This window comes from Canis lupus, chromosome 26, assembly GCF_003254725.2.
Source record: "Canis lupus dingo isolate Sandy chromosome 26, ASM325472v2, whole genome shotgun sequence".
NCBI lineage: Eukaryota > Metazoa > Chordata > Mammalia > Carnivora > Canidae > Canis > Canis lupus.
The window spans coordinates 12,942,520-12,960,158 of record NC_064268.1 but is presented as its reverse complement, the minus strand read 5'-3'; the positions used below and the strand labels follow the sequence as shown (position 1 = coordinate 12,960,158).

Sequence of the window (17,639 nt, the reverse complement as noted above, 5' to 3'; positions counted from 1 at the left end):
TTGCAGCCCCTTTCTCTTTAGAGTACCAAGCCAGTATTCCAACAAAGGAAATGAAAAGGGAAACTGTGTTTCCCTTCTTTCTGTGTTTTATACGTAATGTTTAATTGCTGCATCAAGGACAGACACAGCTTTGAATAGGAGAACATACAGGGATTAAACAGCTCGGTAAATGTTTGTCCCTATTTCTTTCCCTCCCCTCCCTCCCTCCTTCCTTTCCTTCCTTCCTTCCTTCCTTCCTTCCTTCCTTCCTTCCTTCCTTCCTTCCTTCCTTCCTTCTTTCCATCCTTTTTCCCTCCCTCCTCTCTTTTTCACCCCCCTACGATTACTTCTTTCTTTCTTTCTTTCTTTCTTTCTTCTTTCTTTCTTTCTTTCTTTCTTTCTTTCTTTCTTTTTCTTTCTCATTTTCCCTTCTGTCACCTTCCTGCCTTTCTCTGCCTTTTTGGGATGCCTCTCTACACATAAACAACAAAAACCACAACATCTTTCGATCTACCTTGGTTGCATTTCTTCGTGTTCTTAATTTGATCCATTCCTCTTAAAAGTCTTCCTAGGCGCTGCTTGCCTGTTCATTCATCAGATTTGAGCAAGGAGCAAGCCTTCTCAGTACATTTTGATAGATCTTAACAGTAATTATGCAGCAACTTCAAAGCAAAACTGTTTGTGTGCTTTTCCCCTGTCTTTTTCTCTATCTTCTGCGCAGGCTCTCTCTTTCTCAATCCTAACCCCACTAAATCCAAACAAAAAATCCTTTTCAAACAGGGCAGAAAATTGGGTTGAAGTTAGCAGCTGGTATTTCAAATGTACGATGATTGCAGAAACCTCCCCAAATTTCTGGCGTTGGGTGGGGGGGGCGGTGCGGGGTGGGGGGGAGAGGGGAAAAAAATGAAAGAACCCTGTAAAGAAATAGAACTTCTTTTTTAAAAGAGAAAAGAAATAGAACTTCTTACTTGACGAGTTTCAATTAAAAATGCTATTTGATCATGCCTCAAAATTTCAACATGTTAGACCAGGGACCATGAATAATATGCAATAGCAGAGAAAGAGAGAGACTCAGACATACATTTAATTCGGATCTGCCAGTATGGAATCGGGTGCTGACATAGCCTGGTTCCTAAAGTGAATGATTTGGTCCCAGCAAACTCGTGCCTTTGGAAGGGCTATTTTACCGCAAAGAGCAAACATTTTAAATAAAATCTTTACATCTTAAAACATTAAAAAAAAAAAAAAAACACAAAACACGAAACCAAAAACAAACCCACCCAATTCTGCCTTTGTGTCTGCCTTTAAATAATCAGGACCCGGTTTCCAGGTTTCAAGAGGAAAAAAAAAAAAAAAAAACACAACCCATTCATTCAATAACATAATGAACAGCAAAGTTGGATGTTTCATTGACGAAATGTTTTCCAGGGATTTTGACTTTATTATAAATGAGGGTTTATCTCAGGAACTAAAAATACTTGAAAGGAAGGAAATGAACGAAGGAGCTGAAAATACTAGGAACTATTAACAAATCCTCCTTTTGCAGAGAGGACTGAAGCTTGTGGGTGCCTCTGAAAGCCTGAGCAAAGCACAAAGAAAAGAAACCATTAGAATCCCAAGGACTTGTTCAGTGTAGAAAGCTTGTGGACGTCCAGCCAGAGCACAGGCCTTCTCCAGGGCAGGCCCTTCTAAGCACGGGGACCGCGACATGGACAGTCTCCCATAGATCTGTCTAAACGTATGTAGGTGATCATTGAGGAAAACTTCCATAGGGTGCAGTTAGAGCAAGAATATCTGACTTTTGTGTGTCTTCTCGACATGCTTCCTGGAGAACGTTACAAAAAAAATGCGTCATGGGTTCTTTTGAAGAAACGTGTCCCCTACCCTCTGTCAATTCTGCGAGCCTACAGTCTGAACCCCAAAGGGATATAGCACAAGGGAGCTCGAAAGCAGCACAGTTTGTTTTCTGTCTCAGGATAGGCAACATTCTTTAAAAAGGAGAAGCTCCAGTATTTTCTCTGTGTTTTACTAGGCTCCAAAAATGTAATAATCTGGAGAAAAGAAATAAGCCCGTAAGATCTTAAGTAAAGAATTCCTATTTTTCACATGAAACATATCAACCTAATCCCCCAAATATATGTTCGTTGGTTGCATTCTTGCTCCTTTGGAAACAAGCTCATTCTTTTCAGTTTTATTTTATTCCTATATATATATATATTATTATTATTATTATTATTATTATTATTATTATGCCTTTGTTGTGTTAAGCTCTCATAAACTTGCTAGGGGGCCATAAATCCCTTTGCAAATTATGATACACTGATTTAGGGGTCCTGATTACGAGTGTGTAAAACCAAAGTTCCCAAGACTTTATTATTATCATTCACCAGTATAACACTGTAACAACAACAACCACGACGATAATAAAAGCAATTATAAGCAGAACCAATCTCTCCCAGATTCCTGATTATGTCTTTAAATGCTTCAAAAAAAAAGGTTAAAGAGAAGGAGGCTTTACTTCTAAATGCCTATTACAAATAATAGGATATTAATAGTCATAACCGTTTGTTCTCATGCCTGAAGCTACTATCAAATTCTTCTGGCAGTTTTGAAATGGGGGGACATTTAGTGGTTTGGGCAATGCACGAAGCTGTCTTATAAAAATGGCCAGCAGATGGCACTCCACCCCTGGTTACTGTGGTTGGGACTTTTTTTTTTTTTTTTTTTTTTTTTTTGGGGTGATGTTCTTGGTCTTCTGGAGGAGGGTGTGGACAGGCACTTTGGGGCTGATTCTGGGTAGTCAACAATACCATCAAGAGACTTTGAGAAGGAGAAAATGAGTCCAGCTGAGGAGCTGTCTTTGGAGGTTGTGGGGCTGGCTTGCTTTTTTTCCGTGTGGGTGTCTTTTGGCCTGCCACCACGGAGCAGAAAACAAGACTGTGACTTTGTAGGATTATCCAAATCCTTGCAGGCATTCGGGGAAAAAATGGATTCTTTGATTAGTGGTGTCATTACAACACCTTCCCGTACCCTGTGGTAATGAAAGGCATTTTGGTTTTTCTCAAACCTTTTTAACCAACATTTTTGGCTAAAAAAGGAAAAAAAAAAAAAAAGCAAAGACAAAGCAAGATAGACCATGAACACAGAGTGAAATGATCTGAATCAAAACGAGAGGCATGAATTATCAAAGGATTTTTCTTGACCACTTCTCAGTGAGCAGCAAGGCAGGGAAGCGCGATCTAGATCCCCCAATACTGTGATTTGTGGGTCAGCTGATGCCTAAGGAGTCATTGTTACAGAGCATTTTAAATTGGACAGTCATCCAGATCTGAGGGGTATTTGGCCACCATACTCTGGGGAGAAAGGGAAGAAAAGGAAGTTTTCATTTTCGTGGAGGCTCCAAGGTTTTCATAACATAGCTTCCAAATGCAGTTAAAAAAAAAAACAAAAAAAAAAACCTCAAGAAATTGGAACTTGGCCAATCAGAGCCAAAGAGGCAAATAACCAGGAAACAATGGCTATCAGGAATGTATTAGCAACAGAAATAACACAGCTTCTTCACGATACATCCTGGAGTCACTGTAAACCAGGTCTTTGTCTTGTCTGCATTTGCTGAGGCCCCACATTTCTGTAAGACAGAAACCTCTATTTTTGTTTATCTGACCTACTATTTTAGGATTACAAAATCTGAGTGAGAAAAGACGGTGGTCTCACACAAACCATCATTCAAGAAGGGAACGGACTCCTCTGCAGGAGTAATAATTGCCGGTGGTTGGTACTTTGTGGACACCGGGAGCCATGCTCGGTGCCTGGTGTATATCATCTCATTTAATCTTCACGAAACTTCCCAAGAGGGGTCTGTGACTATCCCACGTTACAGACAAACCTCAGAGGGGTTAGTGCACTTGCCCAAGATCACACAGCCTGCAAGGTTCGAAGACAGAATTCAAACACCAGGCAGAGTGAGCTTCAAACTAAAATAGCTAAACATGGTTTTCAAGCATACATTTTGAGGCAAGAAAGCATTCTTTCTATTAATGAAGAAAACCTGCTGAGCCAGAAGTCCCTCGCACTTTTCTTAGAATTATGGCCTGGAGAAGAGAGGTTTGAGATACAGTGAGAGCAGAAGTGGAAACTTCCTGCCCTTGAGGCTCCATGCAGGTGGGGACATGGCAACTCCCAGAGAGAAGAAAGATTCCGAAGTCCATTTACCTGGTAAGTACCACAGGTCAGAGCAAGCGAAGGGTAGCAAGGACCTTTCCTGGGACTCTGAAATTTAGAGGGAAAGGACACTCCTGGTTTTTAAGTCTTTGCCACCTGGTTCCCACTGCCTGTTTTTACTCAAGCTCTGGCTCTTTAGCAGTTGCTGGGCAGAAAGACAGAACCCAAAGCCAAGGAAAGCGAGCACTTCTTCCAAGAATCTCTACTTTCCCACCTTCTGTGCCTTTTTTTCTCACACCTACCTTCTCCATGACCTGGAAGGCTCGTTCCCAGTGGATTAATTGGAAGGCGACATCTGCTGTTCAGGCTGTGGGGCAAAGGCAGTGCTTAGCGAGCTGTGAGCAGTCCAGTTGGGCTGGCATTGCCTTGTAGGGACAAGTTTATCCCCTGGTTCCCTGTTGGGACCACGATGGGGGACATTTGGTCTTCCATGCATCCTGGGGCACCTGCAGGATCATGGTCAGTACTCTGCAGTTCAGCCATTTGTTTTTAAAAGATTTTATTTATTTAATCATGAGAGAGACACACACACATAGAGGCAGAGGGAGAAGCAGGCTCCCTGTGGTGAGCCCGATGTGGACCCGATCTCTAGGACCCCAGGATTATGCTCTGAGCCAAAGGCAGATGCTCAATCAGTGAACCACCCAGGTGTCTCATGCAGTTTAACCATTTGAATGAGGAAAAATCATTCTCCCTGTACTTTCTTCTGTGTACTTTCTCCTTGGATGCTATGCTACCTCCGCCACCCTACCCCATTCATTGATACTTACCCTGTTCCCTCAACAGCTGTTCACGGAGGGCCTATTCTATGCCAGAGGGCCTCAGATTCACAGCATTCAGGATGGTGAAGGGGATGGAGAAATAAAGGGGCATTTACAATAGGGTGCCAGTGCTGGAGGGCATACACTGTGATAGTGCTGGAGAGGGCACTTAATTCAGTTCTTGCAGTAGGTCTGGAGGGGTGGAGCAAGGTAGGCTTCCTGGGGGAGGTGACGTGCAAGACCTGACACTGAGTAGAATTAATGGAGTGAAGATGACAAAGGGACACAGAGGATGTTTCAGGCATGGGGAAGAGAACATTGAAAGGAGCTCATGGGGAAGGGAGGAAGCAGGATGCTGGAAGCGGCAGATAAGTTACTTGACTGGGGCCCACGAGGGGCAGAGTTGAGGTCAGAGAGTATGCAGAATTGAGGTCTGTGAGCCACGCATTTTCCAGATGGCAATGGGGAGCTATGGAAGAGTTTAGGGCGAAGGGTCGACCCAACCAACTCCAGCTCTGTGTCTGTGGATTGGAAGAATCATGTTTTCCAAAGGAACATCATCCTTCCAAAATATAGATGCCATCTCCGCTTCACAGTGACTGTCGCCCCAGGCTCTAGGATGCAGGGACTCAAAGAGAAGAAGGCACAGAATCTCTGTGCCAACTGAGTTGTAAACGGTCAAACCAAAGCAGAACACAAGGGCCGGTATGCCCATCCCAGGAGCTGCAAACATCAGGAAGAAATACAACAAACCCAGCGACACAGTATCTTACAGATCGTTCTTGGTACTGTTTTGGGGAGGGGAAGCTAGATCTCAATGAGAAATGACTTTTGGCAGTTCACAGCGAACAGCCCACGCAGACAAAAGAAACAGATTTTTAAAGACACAGATTAAAAAAAAAAAAAAAAAAAGACATGGAGGCTGTTTTTTTTTTTTTTTTTTATCTTTTTTTCCTCCCCAAAAAGGACCTTCTACCACAAGCATCTTTTTTACAAAGGGAAAACATCTTGCATGTTGTGACCGATTTCCCGTCTGCCCGGCTGTCCTTCTTCCATGGAAGTAATTGGGGGAGAAAGGTCTGCGGAGCATACGCTTTGATGTTTGGGGGAGGGGGGCACCTTTTCAACAAATGTCCGCCGCAGACACAGTGATTGAGAAAGGCACATCCGTTTTGGAAAATGCCTGCTAATTAAATGAATGTTTTCAACTGGAAAGCATGTCTGAGCTGTTAAGATACATCCCTGATGAAGTTGGAAGGAATGCTTTAGATGTTGGCCTGAGATGGGTGTTTCACATACCTTGGCCTCTTCGGGTCTCTGATACTACTACATCTTATTCATTCACTCATTCACCCGCTCATTGGGCAAATGTTTGTGGAGCCCCTCCGTGCCAGGCACTGTGGTAGGCGTATTCAGCTGAGAGCGGAGCTTGTTTTCTAGTGCACAAGACAGAGCTTCGTTAAGAAGCTTTTTGTGTCAAATGTTCTTACCACTACACCTGAATCCAGAAGGGCCTCAGTTGGGTCTTTGGAGGCCAGCAGACATGGGTCCCAGTCCAGTCTCCCTTGTTTATGACCCATGGGACCTTGGGCAATGGCTTAGCACCTTCCGGGCTCAGTCTTTCCATCTTGGAAATGGTCCTAATGATGGGGCCTGTTTTCTAGGGAGAGAGTGAATAGCACATGAGATGGGGCATGGAAAATGCTTAGTTAAGCATTTGATCCATAGCAAGATCTTGACACATGCCAGTGTGTCAAGCCACATGCAAGTGTGTCATGATACGCCATAAGGCTTATTATGAAGATCAAGGACCTCAAAGTACTTTTATTTTTTTAAAGATTTTATTTACTTATTTATTCATGAGACAGAGAGAGACAGGCAGAAACATAGGCAGAGGGAGGAGCCATTGCCCTGCGGGGAGCCTGATGTGGGACTCAATGCCAGGACCCTGGGATCACGATCTGAGTCGAAGGTAGATACCCAACCACTGAGCCACCGAGGTGTCCCTCAAAGTACTTTTAAAGCGTAAACGTATACTCATTGTGGAGAAAAATCTAACAGCTATAGAAGTCCCTCAAAAAAAAAAAAAAAAAAAAGTGGAGGTTGTTCCCTTCCCCTACAGCCAGTGCCACCTATATATTAATGAAGGCTGCAAGTCACTGCCAGCCCCATGTGGCCTCAGCATGAGAGGGGAATCTACTGACTTAATACTCTACAAAGTCCAGGGTAGATAGATCTTCACACGCAGCTGCATCCAGAGATCAAAGCACAGTCAGCTTCTGTTTCTCTTACGGTCCCCATGGCGTCTTCAGAGTTGGGTTCTCCTTAGGCAGGTTCACCCTCCTGGCCTTAAAGATGACCCCAAGGGACCTCCAGACTCACCTCCTACCAAAGGAAAGAAGTGTCCTTGCTTCTTGATCAACGCAAGGCCCTGGCTTGACTCTGATTGGCTGGCTTGGGTCCTGAGCAGCCTGGTCCACTGGGCGGGGAGGGGTGGGGAAGCTGCGCTCTTATTGTCCAGGTCTGGGTCACATGCCCATCAGGCCAGCTGGGGAGGGCCGGTGGAATCGACCCATCCAAATCACCTGGACTGAAAGAGGGAGCATAGAAATTAGCTGGGGTTACCTGGAAATGGAGTCGCATGTTGCCAAGACCTGTAGATGCTGATCGCGGACATCCCAGAGGCTGTAACTTTTGGTGACACTCTGGTGTGTGCACTTGTGAACTTTTTCTTTATGTGGATATCTTTTTAAATTCCTATCTAATGTGTGTGCCTATCTACATATGATAATAGTCTATGCATGTGTACATTTTCACATATATTCCCCAAACGGGAAACTTGTCTTATTCATTTAACAAATGTATAGTTATATCATGGCCATCTTGGTACATTTGGGCAAATTGTGTTAATTTTTTTTAAATTGTGTTAATTTAAATAAGATTTTTAAAACTCAAAGAATCCTTGAGCTCATTTGGCCAAAGTGCCTCCATTTAACAGATGGAGAAACTAAGGTCCTCAGGTGAAAGAATCTTGTTCAAGGGCATTAAACGACTCTATTCTGCCCCTGAAGCTGAGTGACTGTCTTCCTCTTTAAGCTACTTTCTAGTGACCTCCATGAGCTCTGGGCAGCTGGGGTCCATAAGGGAGCCTCACACAAGAAGTATCGAGTGCAGGAGAGGAGGAAAGCTGAGTTTTTCTTTAAAGAGAGTTTTTTGAGTGTCTGTGCCTTGCCTTAGTTGACTTTTATTGCATACTGAGAGTTGGATCTAGCTGGTATTCTGGGGATGGTAAATATTGGACAAGAGAGTCTTTGATGAGCCTGGAAGTAAATGATAATTACTGGTAAGCTCACGGTAAGAAAAAAATCTGTGTGTGTGTGTGTGTGTGTGTGTGTGTGTATCTCCAAACTGATTTAACTGTGGGGGATGAGTAATCAGGCACACAAGTCTATAAAGAGCTTCTTTAAAGAGTCTATAAAGAACTTCCCTAACTAGGAGTTCACTGCCCTGAATTTTATTAATGGAAGAAGGGCTCATTATACCATTAGTTGTATGTGGCCATTTAAATTAAAATTAATTAGAATTAAAAATTCACTTTCTTAGCTCCACTAGCCTCATTTCCAGTGATCAGCAGCCACATGTGGGAGGTGGAGACCATGGTAAACAGCACAGATATGGAGCTTTTTTCTCTGATCACAGAAAGGGCTGTGGGGCAGTGTTGCCGTAGGTCAGTATTTCGTAAAATAGCATCCGCCTCTCCACTTGCATCTGAACCATCTGGTAAGAGGGCGCTTGGTGAGAGGAAGATTTCTGGGCTCCGCGCCAGGCAGATTGCACCAGAAGTTATTTGGAGGTGGGCTGGGAATCTGCATTTTGAAAAAATACATCTCCCTGATGTTTTGAATGTACATTTAAGTCTGAGAAGCACAAGAAAGACAGAAAAGGATAAAGACACTGGGGGTAACAAGAAGTAGGCTAAAAGTGTTTGACGGGACCCATTGCCTGTCACAGAATAATCAGGGATGACAGTCAATTGGGTCTACAAGGCAATGGATGATTCATATCTGAGGTCATCACTCCATTGTCAGGGAAGCCTTCAAGGACACACTCATTATGAAAAGTTCCTTTGAAGGATCTGCTAGGTGGGCTCAGGGGAGATAGCATCATGAAATTGCAAAGGAGGACCCAATCAATGGTGTATGCCCTTTCCCTCCAAAGTTTCCATGCAACCCGTCACTGTTGTGCATGCTTTTCTTTCCTCATGTCTAACAATGAAAACCGTCTCACACTGAATCCACAGGGTTGTATATAAATTTTGTATGTGCAGTTCCTTGGTGTCACTTTTGTTTCCTTTTCAAGTTATAGCACGAAACACTACTTTATAAAATATTCTGTAGCAATGATCCCTTAGATGTTCTCCATGAGATTTGATCCAAAGGAGAAACCGTCTTTCTAGTGGTGTTGGGTTTATCCACCCATCATCTCATTGCCCCTGCTCTACCCTTTCTTCCTCCTCTCACACCATTCCTCTCCAGGGTGGTTGTTTGCTCCTCTCAGTTGCTGGAACTCATCCCATTCTTTGCACATTCTGTTCCCTCAGCCTGGAACAGTCTTCTCCTATCCATGGGAGAGTAGGCTTCTCATGGCCACTCTCATCATCTCGCAGGCATCTCTGCAGATAACTTGTCTTCAGAGAAGTTTTCCCCACCAGCTCATCTAGGTAGGGTTTCCCCTACCTCCTTGTTTCCTGTCCCTGAGCCTGGCTCTCACTTTTGTTGCTTTGGGAATAAGAAAAAGGTGAATTTTAAGAGCCACAGAGATCGATTTACAACAATGAAGGCAGAGAGGGATGTAGAACAGCAAGTGGACAGAAGCAGAAAAGAGAGGAAGACAAAGCCAGGGAGAAAGCACAGAAACAGAATGAGCAACAGGGGGCACGAAGAGATGGAAAGTTAGAGAACCCCCCAACACCTACTAGAGAGGGCCAAAGATGAACGTGGCACCCTGCTGAGTGAAATAAGTCAATCTGTTTTCTGAAAGGTATTGCTCCTCTGAAAGTTCGACTTTTTATGATTTACAGGAAAATGAAATGTAAGTCCTCGCGACTGATGGACGAACTGGCTTCGTCTGGAGCTGGGCTTTCCGAGAGGGTAGCTGCTCAGCCCGGGAGGCTGCTCAGATCAAAGGGACGTGTGTCTTAAATGCAAATAAAGCACCAGGCTGGATTTTGAAGATTTGGGGGGGGGGGGGAAGAAGCTGTAACATAGCTCATTGATAACTTTTACATTGATTACATGTTGAAAGTGATAGCATTGAGGGCATATTGAATTAAGTAAAATCAAAATTAACCTTCCTTCCTTCCTTCCTTCCTTCCTTCCTTCCTTCCTTCCTTCCTTCCTTCCTTCCTTCTCTCTCTCTCTTTCTTTCTCTCTCTTACTTTCTTTTTTTTAATGTGGCTACTAGAAAATTTAAAATAATGGATGTGGTCTGTGTTGTTTTTCTGTTGGCTAGTGCTATCCTAGATCCTCGCCCTGTCCAGGTCCCATGACTGTGGCTGGACATTTATGCACAAGACAGTGAAAAAGACAGAGCAAGTGTCCCTCCCTTCTCTCTGGAGTGAAGCCTCTATTCGTCCCCCTGTCCCTTCCCTACGTCTCCTGTGGTCGGAGGAGCCCCATCTGTGGCTCGTCTAGGTTTGCTCATTAAGTGGCAGTGTGTACAAAGCCCCTTTGAGGCCACCCTTCCTGTCACCCAGCCCGGGGCCTTGGGCGTGGACTATTCAGGGCCAGGCAGCCTTTTCTTGGAAGCGCTGAGCTGCCTCTTGGAACAGCCACTCACCAGGTGATTCTTTGCGGCTCCCAGTTCCTAAGAACTTCTTTCGAAAGCAGAAATGTTTCAAGTGAGTTTGGACAGACAAGTGTATTTACTGGAACAAATATTTTGCTCTTTGTCATCCCTCGATTATATCTGGCTACACTTTTCTCTCTGAACTGAGTCGAGAACGAGTTCATTTAAAGCTTGAAAATATTCATCTTCTCTTTCATTCTGGCCCTGTCTTCCTCTCAACAGCAATGTTCGTGCTTGGCTCAGAGCCTGCTTCTTCCACTTGTGCACACTTTCTCTCCTTGGTTTGTTTTCCAGAACAATTTCGCTTCCCTTTGGCCTGTGTTCGACTCTGGTTTCTATAAATCAGTCTATCTTATGATGATGATGATAATGATGATGATGATGATGATATGGCATGGGGAAGTACTTTCACATAACTTGATCATTTGGTATATGGGATCTTTGAGGTGGGGTTGGGAAAAAGAGCTTTGTGTGCAGTCACCATAGAATGAGTGCTACTCTGGAGTATATTCAGCGTGAAGAGCTTTTCCAAATTCATGTCACTTAATATGTCCCATAGCTTCATCAAGCAGATGCCATCCCCTCAGAACAAACTGAGGCTCAGAGCAATGAAATATCTCCCCCCCGCCCCACGGTCTTGCAGCTAGCCAGTGATGGAGCACAGATTTGGGTCTAGGTCTCTGGACTCTAAAGTCTATGCTTTTTGAACTTGGCCACAGCAACTTCTTGCAAGATACATCCATGAAGGCAAGAGATACAAAAGCAAAAATGAACTATTGGGACTTCATCAAGATAAGAATCTTCTACACAGCAAAAGAAACAGTCAACAAAACTAAAAGACAACCTACAGAATGGGAGAAGATATTTGCAAATGACCTATCAGTTAAAGGACTAGTATCCAAGATCTATAAAGAACTTATTAAACTCAACAGCAAAGAAACAAACAATCCAATCATGAAATGGGCAAAAGACATGAAGAGAAATCTCACAGAGGAAGACATAGACATGGCCAACACACACATGAGAACATGCTCCGCATCACTTACCATCAGGGAAATACAAATCCAAACCACAATGAGATACCACCTCACACCAGGGAGAATGGGGAAAATTAACAAGACAGGAAACAACAAATGTTGGAGAGGATGTGGGGAAAGGGGACCCTCTTACACTGCTGGTGGGAATGTGAACTGGTGCAGCCACTCTGGAAAACTGTGTGGAAGTTCCTCAAAGAGTTAAAAATAGATGTGCCCTTCGACCCAGCTGTTGCACTGCTGGGGATTTACCCCAAAGATAAAGATACAGATGCAGTGAAATGCCAGGACACCTGCACCCCAATGTTTCTAGCAGCAATGTCCACAATAGCCAAACTGTGGAAGGAGCCTCGGTGTCCATCGAAAGATGACTGGATAAAGAAGCTGTGGTCTATGTATACAATGGAGTATTACTCAGCCATTAGAAATGACAAATACCCCCTATTTGCTCCGATGTGGATGGACATGGAGGGAATTTTGCTGAGTGAAATAAGTCAATCAGAAAAGGACAAACGTTATATAGTCTCATTCATTTGGGGAATATAAAAATTAGTGAAAGGGAATAAAGGGAAATGAGAGAAAATGAGTGAAAATATCAGTGAGAGTGACAAAACATGAGAGATATCTAACTCTGGGAAATGAACAAGGAGTAGTGGAAGGGGAGGTGGGCGGGGGGGGTTGGGGTGACTGGGTGATGGGCATGAGGGGGGCACTTGGTGGGATGAGCACTGGGTGTTATGCTATATGTTGGCAAATTGAACTCCAATAAAAAATTTTAAAAAAATAAAGCAAATAATTTAAATATGAAAAATAAATAAATAAAGTCTGTGCTTTTAACAATTCATGTCCTCCATGTGTTCATACCAGGACCACAAGTAAGGACACGGTAGCACAAAGAGTTTAAGACTTGTAATTGTTCAGGTTCAGGTGTTAGCAAACCCAACTGAAATTGGATTTCACACAAAAGGAAATGCAATATAACTGAAAGCTTGACAATGTGGGTGAGGGGGTTCAGGCAAGTGTTGATCTAGGAGCTCAGTGTTTTTAAAGAATGTGATCTTACCGTTTTAAATTTCTCAGTCACTCAGCAAACACTCATTAGTACTGACTGCTAACCCAACACTGTGCTAGATTCTGGATATGGATAAGATCTGGTCCCAGCCAGGGAGGCCTCGGCTCCTAAAGAGTCTGATAGTTGGAACAAAATCCCAATAGAGCTTGGTATCTGTTCTCTCTCTCTCTCTCTCTCTCTCTCTCTCGCCCTGTTTTAGATACTTTAACACTACATTACAGATACAATTGAGTGTTCTGGTGAACCCCTCCATCCTTCCCTAATATGTAGAAGAGATATAAATGGACCTACTCTGGATGCACTGTGTTTAGAAGCTTGTAATCTTATTCATTTGGCCCCTACCAAGTGTTCAGGGTCCCCTCTGCGCTAATGTGGTGGTTTTTGAGGAATTCCATGTGGTTTTCTGTGGTCTATGAAGCAAAATTTTAAAACTAGTTTTTTAATTATTAACTTTTTTATTAGACTATAACGTACATGCAGAAGAAATGCACATATCATAAAGCAGGATTCAGTGAATTTTCACAAAACAATCCTTGGAAACAATACCCAGATCAAGAAATAGAACATTCCAGTCCCTTCCCTGGTCTTGACCATGCCAACAAGAATGGTGTGTTCTGCTTTCAACACCATAGATTACTTTCGCTTGTTTTCTACTGTATCCAAATAGAATCATATAGTGTGTACTCTACTGGGCATAGCATCTTGAATTCGATATTATGTTTGCAAGACTTCTGCTTTAGTTTTCATGGCAGTTTAATAGTTCTTCTTATGACTATCCCATAATTCATTTAATTGATCTTGTATTGTTAGAAGTAATTAGGCTGTTTGTAACTTTTGCTTCAATGTTTTCTTTTTCTTTTTGTTTTATTTATTGGGAATCAATGCATTTGCCCAAAGCAATGATAGAGTATTGATTAGACTGTATAGCTTGGAAGCTTGGAAGCAACAGAACCAACCCTGGCTTGCTCCAGACAGTGGTGGGTTCATCAGAGATGCTCAGAGAACTGAAAAGAAGGCTGAGGAGTCAGGCGAGAAGACGTGGTGGGCAGTCATGCCATCCTACCAGGTAGTATCTGGCAATACACAGCGACAATCCACCGAAGGGAAATTGGAGTGGGAAGAGGCTGGATGGTCAAAAACCAATGTCCCTTCTGGTGCACCTTTTAACTCTGCAGGAACCTGGGGTTGAAAGAGATGTTTGGGGGAAGAAAGTTCCTCCCAGTAGCCTGGAAACACCATATGGACTGGCTTACCAATTTCTAAGACTGCCCCTGGGTTGTCTCACTGTGGCATGTTCCAGGATGGAGATATTGGGTAGGCAGGATTTCTCAAACTTTTCTTCTCCAGGAACTCCATGTGTATCACAGGAGTGTGACAGGAATCTCAGATGGGCCTGAGGGTATTGTTTTCTATTTGTCTTCAAAACCTTTATTTTGGCTTTATTTTTAAAATATGTGTGAGCTTTGCATTCCACTCCATGTATATCCATAGTTTGTATACCATAAGAATAACTATGTCCTCTAAATTCTCAAATAAGTGGATACTATAGGACCCTGTTACTCAAAGTGTGGTATGTGCACCAGCAGCCTGAGCATCACTTAGGGCCTGTGAGAAGCTCAGAGTCTCAGCATTTTAACACAATCCCTAGTTGATTCACACGCTTATGAAAGTTTGAGTAGCACTGCATTATGATTCATTCATTCATTCTTTCACTCAGCAAACATAGATAAGATGCCCATCACATTTATAGCTCAGCTTAATGCTTGGAGGAAAGGATGACGGTGACAGAAATGATGATGATAAGTGAACACTTAAATAGCCAAGTGTTGGGATGCCTGGGTGGCACAGTAGGTTAAGCGTCCAACTCTTGGTTTCAGCTCAAATTGTGATCTCAGGTTGTGAGATCAAGCCCTGCGTTAGGCTCCCCACTCAGTGCAGAGTCTGCTTGAGATTCTTTCTCCCTCTCGCCCTCACCCTGCTTACACAGACTCTCTCTAAAATAAATAAATACGTCTTAAAAAGTAGTGAGACATTATTTTAAGCTCCTTATATGTGTTCGCTCATCTAACCATCATCATGAACTGTCCTTGGAGACAAATTCCACCATATTCTCCATTTTACAGATAAGGAAACTGAGGCAGGGAAAATTGGTTAACTTACCCAAGATGATGCATCAGAGCTTAGATTCAAACCCATGAAGCCCAGCTCTGGAGTTCTTGTCTTTCATCATTATGTTCTAGATAAGACAGGGATCTACCCTAGAAGACCATGGCCACTGCCATTGCAGGGTTACTTTTCCCTACAAAATTCCTAGGATCTTCTATCTAAAATACATATCCTGTTCTGAGCTTTGCACATCTAATTGTTTTTCTTCAGTGATTTGTTGGGGACCCAGCTAGGCATTGTTCTGTGGATTCATTTTCTGAGGATGATGACAGCCCACCCTCAACCACTCACACCTCTGCTTTTCTACACAAGCTCCTTCTGCCTGGAGATCCCAGGTCTCCCTCTACCTCTGATCCCTTGATGGGACCTCTTGTGACTTTATGCTCATCCTCATTGCACTGTGTTTTTCTCTTTGGGTCCTCTCATTCTTCTCTTCTTGCCTGGCACTTACTACATCTTTTCAAATACCACCCAAGTCTGTAAACCTCTTGTTAACTTACATGCACATGCACACACCCATGTTCACTCATATGTACATGCAGATGCATGTGCACTTCTAATTCATTCATAGCATCCTACTTACTCACATACTTACACTATTGACACACACACATAACACACATCCATCTATCCAATACACATTCACTGACATGCCTCTCATTCACATACACACTCAAACATGTATAGAAACACACAACCCTATACACTTTCCTTGACAAATTCACTCAAACACAGATTTGTACACTCACACACACCAGCAGATTCTCTATCATAGACACATATCGGGGCCTTGTTGGCTGCCATTCATAAAGAACTTTGCAATGATGTCAGAGAGGAAAAGTTCAAATGAAAATCAGATCCGGTAATTACAGGATTTTCTACACGCACATTTTTTTTTTTTTTCCAGGGCTGGACTTGAAAATGAAAGAGGCCCAGGAGATGAGAGCCTTTCCTGGGGGTTGGGAAGTAAGTAAAAAAACCACATTTAAGGGAGTGAGAAAAACTCCCTAAACTGTTCTTAAGAAATGCTTGATGAAGAAGAGAACTGGAGACATAACTTTGTTGTCAACCATTAGGTTTGATGTTTGCGTTGTTGAGTGGTGACATTTTGTGGGTTTTTCAAGGACAAAGCCAAAGTCTTTCCCTTTTAAGGCCTTGTTTCATCTAGGGCAAAACTCTGATTATCATCCAGATCAATTCCTTTTTGCAAACATCTCAAGTATCTAATATGTACTGAACATTGGATAAGCCACTTGGAGTACACAGATAACTAAGGGATGTCTACAATGGTAGGGGAAATAGGTAAGTATAAGCCAGATGAACTAGTTGCAAGGGGTTGAAAACTAGCTGAAGCTAGTAAGGGTGTCTGGCTTCAAACACTGCTGGATCCAGGAGCTCAGAGAGATAGTTATCACATAATCACACTAAAGGGGTGACACTCTCAGATGTGATCACTTGGGCTGCAGGATGGGGAATAGACTGGGACAAGAGTAGAAGCTGGAAGGCCAGTTTCAAAGGGAGGCCACTACAGTGGTCCAGGGAGAAACACATGGTGGCTTGAGCTAGGTGTGAAGCTAGAAATAAGTGAATGGATATGGGAAACAGAGATGAGAAAAAGTGCAAACACTTGGTAGTGGAGGATGGCAGGTGCAGGGGTAAGGAATAGGGAAGTACCAAGAGTAATTTGTAAGTTCCTGACTACCCATCTGGCTAGCTGGCTGAGATAGGTTATTTCTCTTACCTTAGCCAAGAGAGATGGGTATAAAAATTCTGAATTAGAAATCACAGTCTTTTCTTTTTCTTCACTGTTGTAATATAACTGACAAATAAAAATGTAATATATTTAAAACATACAATGTGATGATTTGATACATGGACACATTGTGAAAGGATCCCCACTACTGAGTTAATAAGCACATTCATCACCTCATGTATTCCCCCCCCCTTTTTTTTTGTGGTGAGAACTCTTAAGTTCTACTCTCTTAGTAAATTTCAATTATACAACAGAGCATTATCAAATATAGTCACTGTGTCATATGTTAAATCCTCAGACCTGATTCATCTCATAACTGAAAGTTTGTAACTTTTTAGCCAGTGTCTCTATTTTCCCCACCCCAACCCCTGGCAACCACCATTTTATCCAATATGGGTTCAACTGTTTTTAATTAAAAAGATTTCTTTAGATTCTGCATATTAAGTGAGATCATGCAGTACTTGTCTTTGTCTGGATTCTTTCACTTAGCAGAATGCTTTCCAGGTTCATCCATGTGATTGTAAATGGCAGGATTTTCTTCTTTTCTAAGGCTGAATGATATTTTATTTCAGGTATACACCACATTTTATTATCCATTCACCCATTGATGTGCATTTAGGTTGTTTCCATGTCTCGGCCATTGTGAATAATGTTGCAATGAACACAGGACATTGGATATCTCTTTGGGAGAGTGACTTCATTTTCTTCCTATATATATGCAGAAGCAGGATTGCTGGATTGTAGGGTGGTTCTATTTTTAATTTTTTGAAGAAACTCCGTATTATTTTCCACAGTGGCTGCACCAG

The 17,639-nt window shown here is 42.7% G+C and overlaps 1 long non-coding RNA gene across 1 annotated transcript in view; it reads left to right on the top strand.

Annotated features, from left to right (window-relative positions):
* LOC118352427 (uncharacterized) overlaps positions 1–17,639 on the top strand; it is a 64,983-nt gene that overhangs the window by 24,125 nt on the left and 23,219 nt on the right. The window contains exon 4 of the long non-coding RNA XR_004809557.2: positions 15,988–16,046. This is a non-coding gene — a long non-coding RNA (uncharacterized LOC118352427). The remainder of the gene's footprint in view (positions 1–15,987; positions 16,047–17,639) is intronic.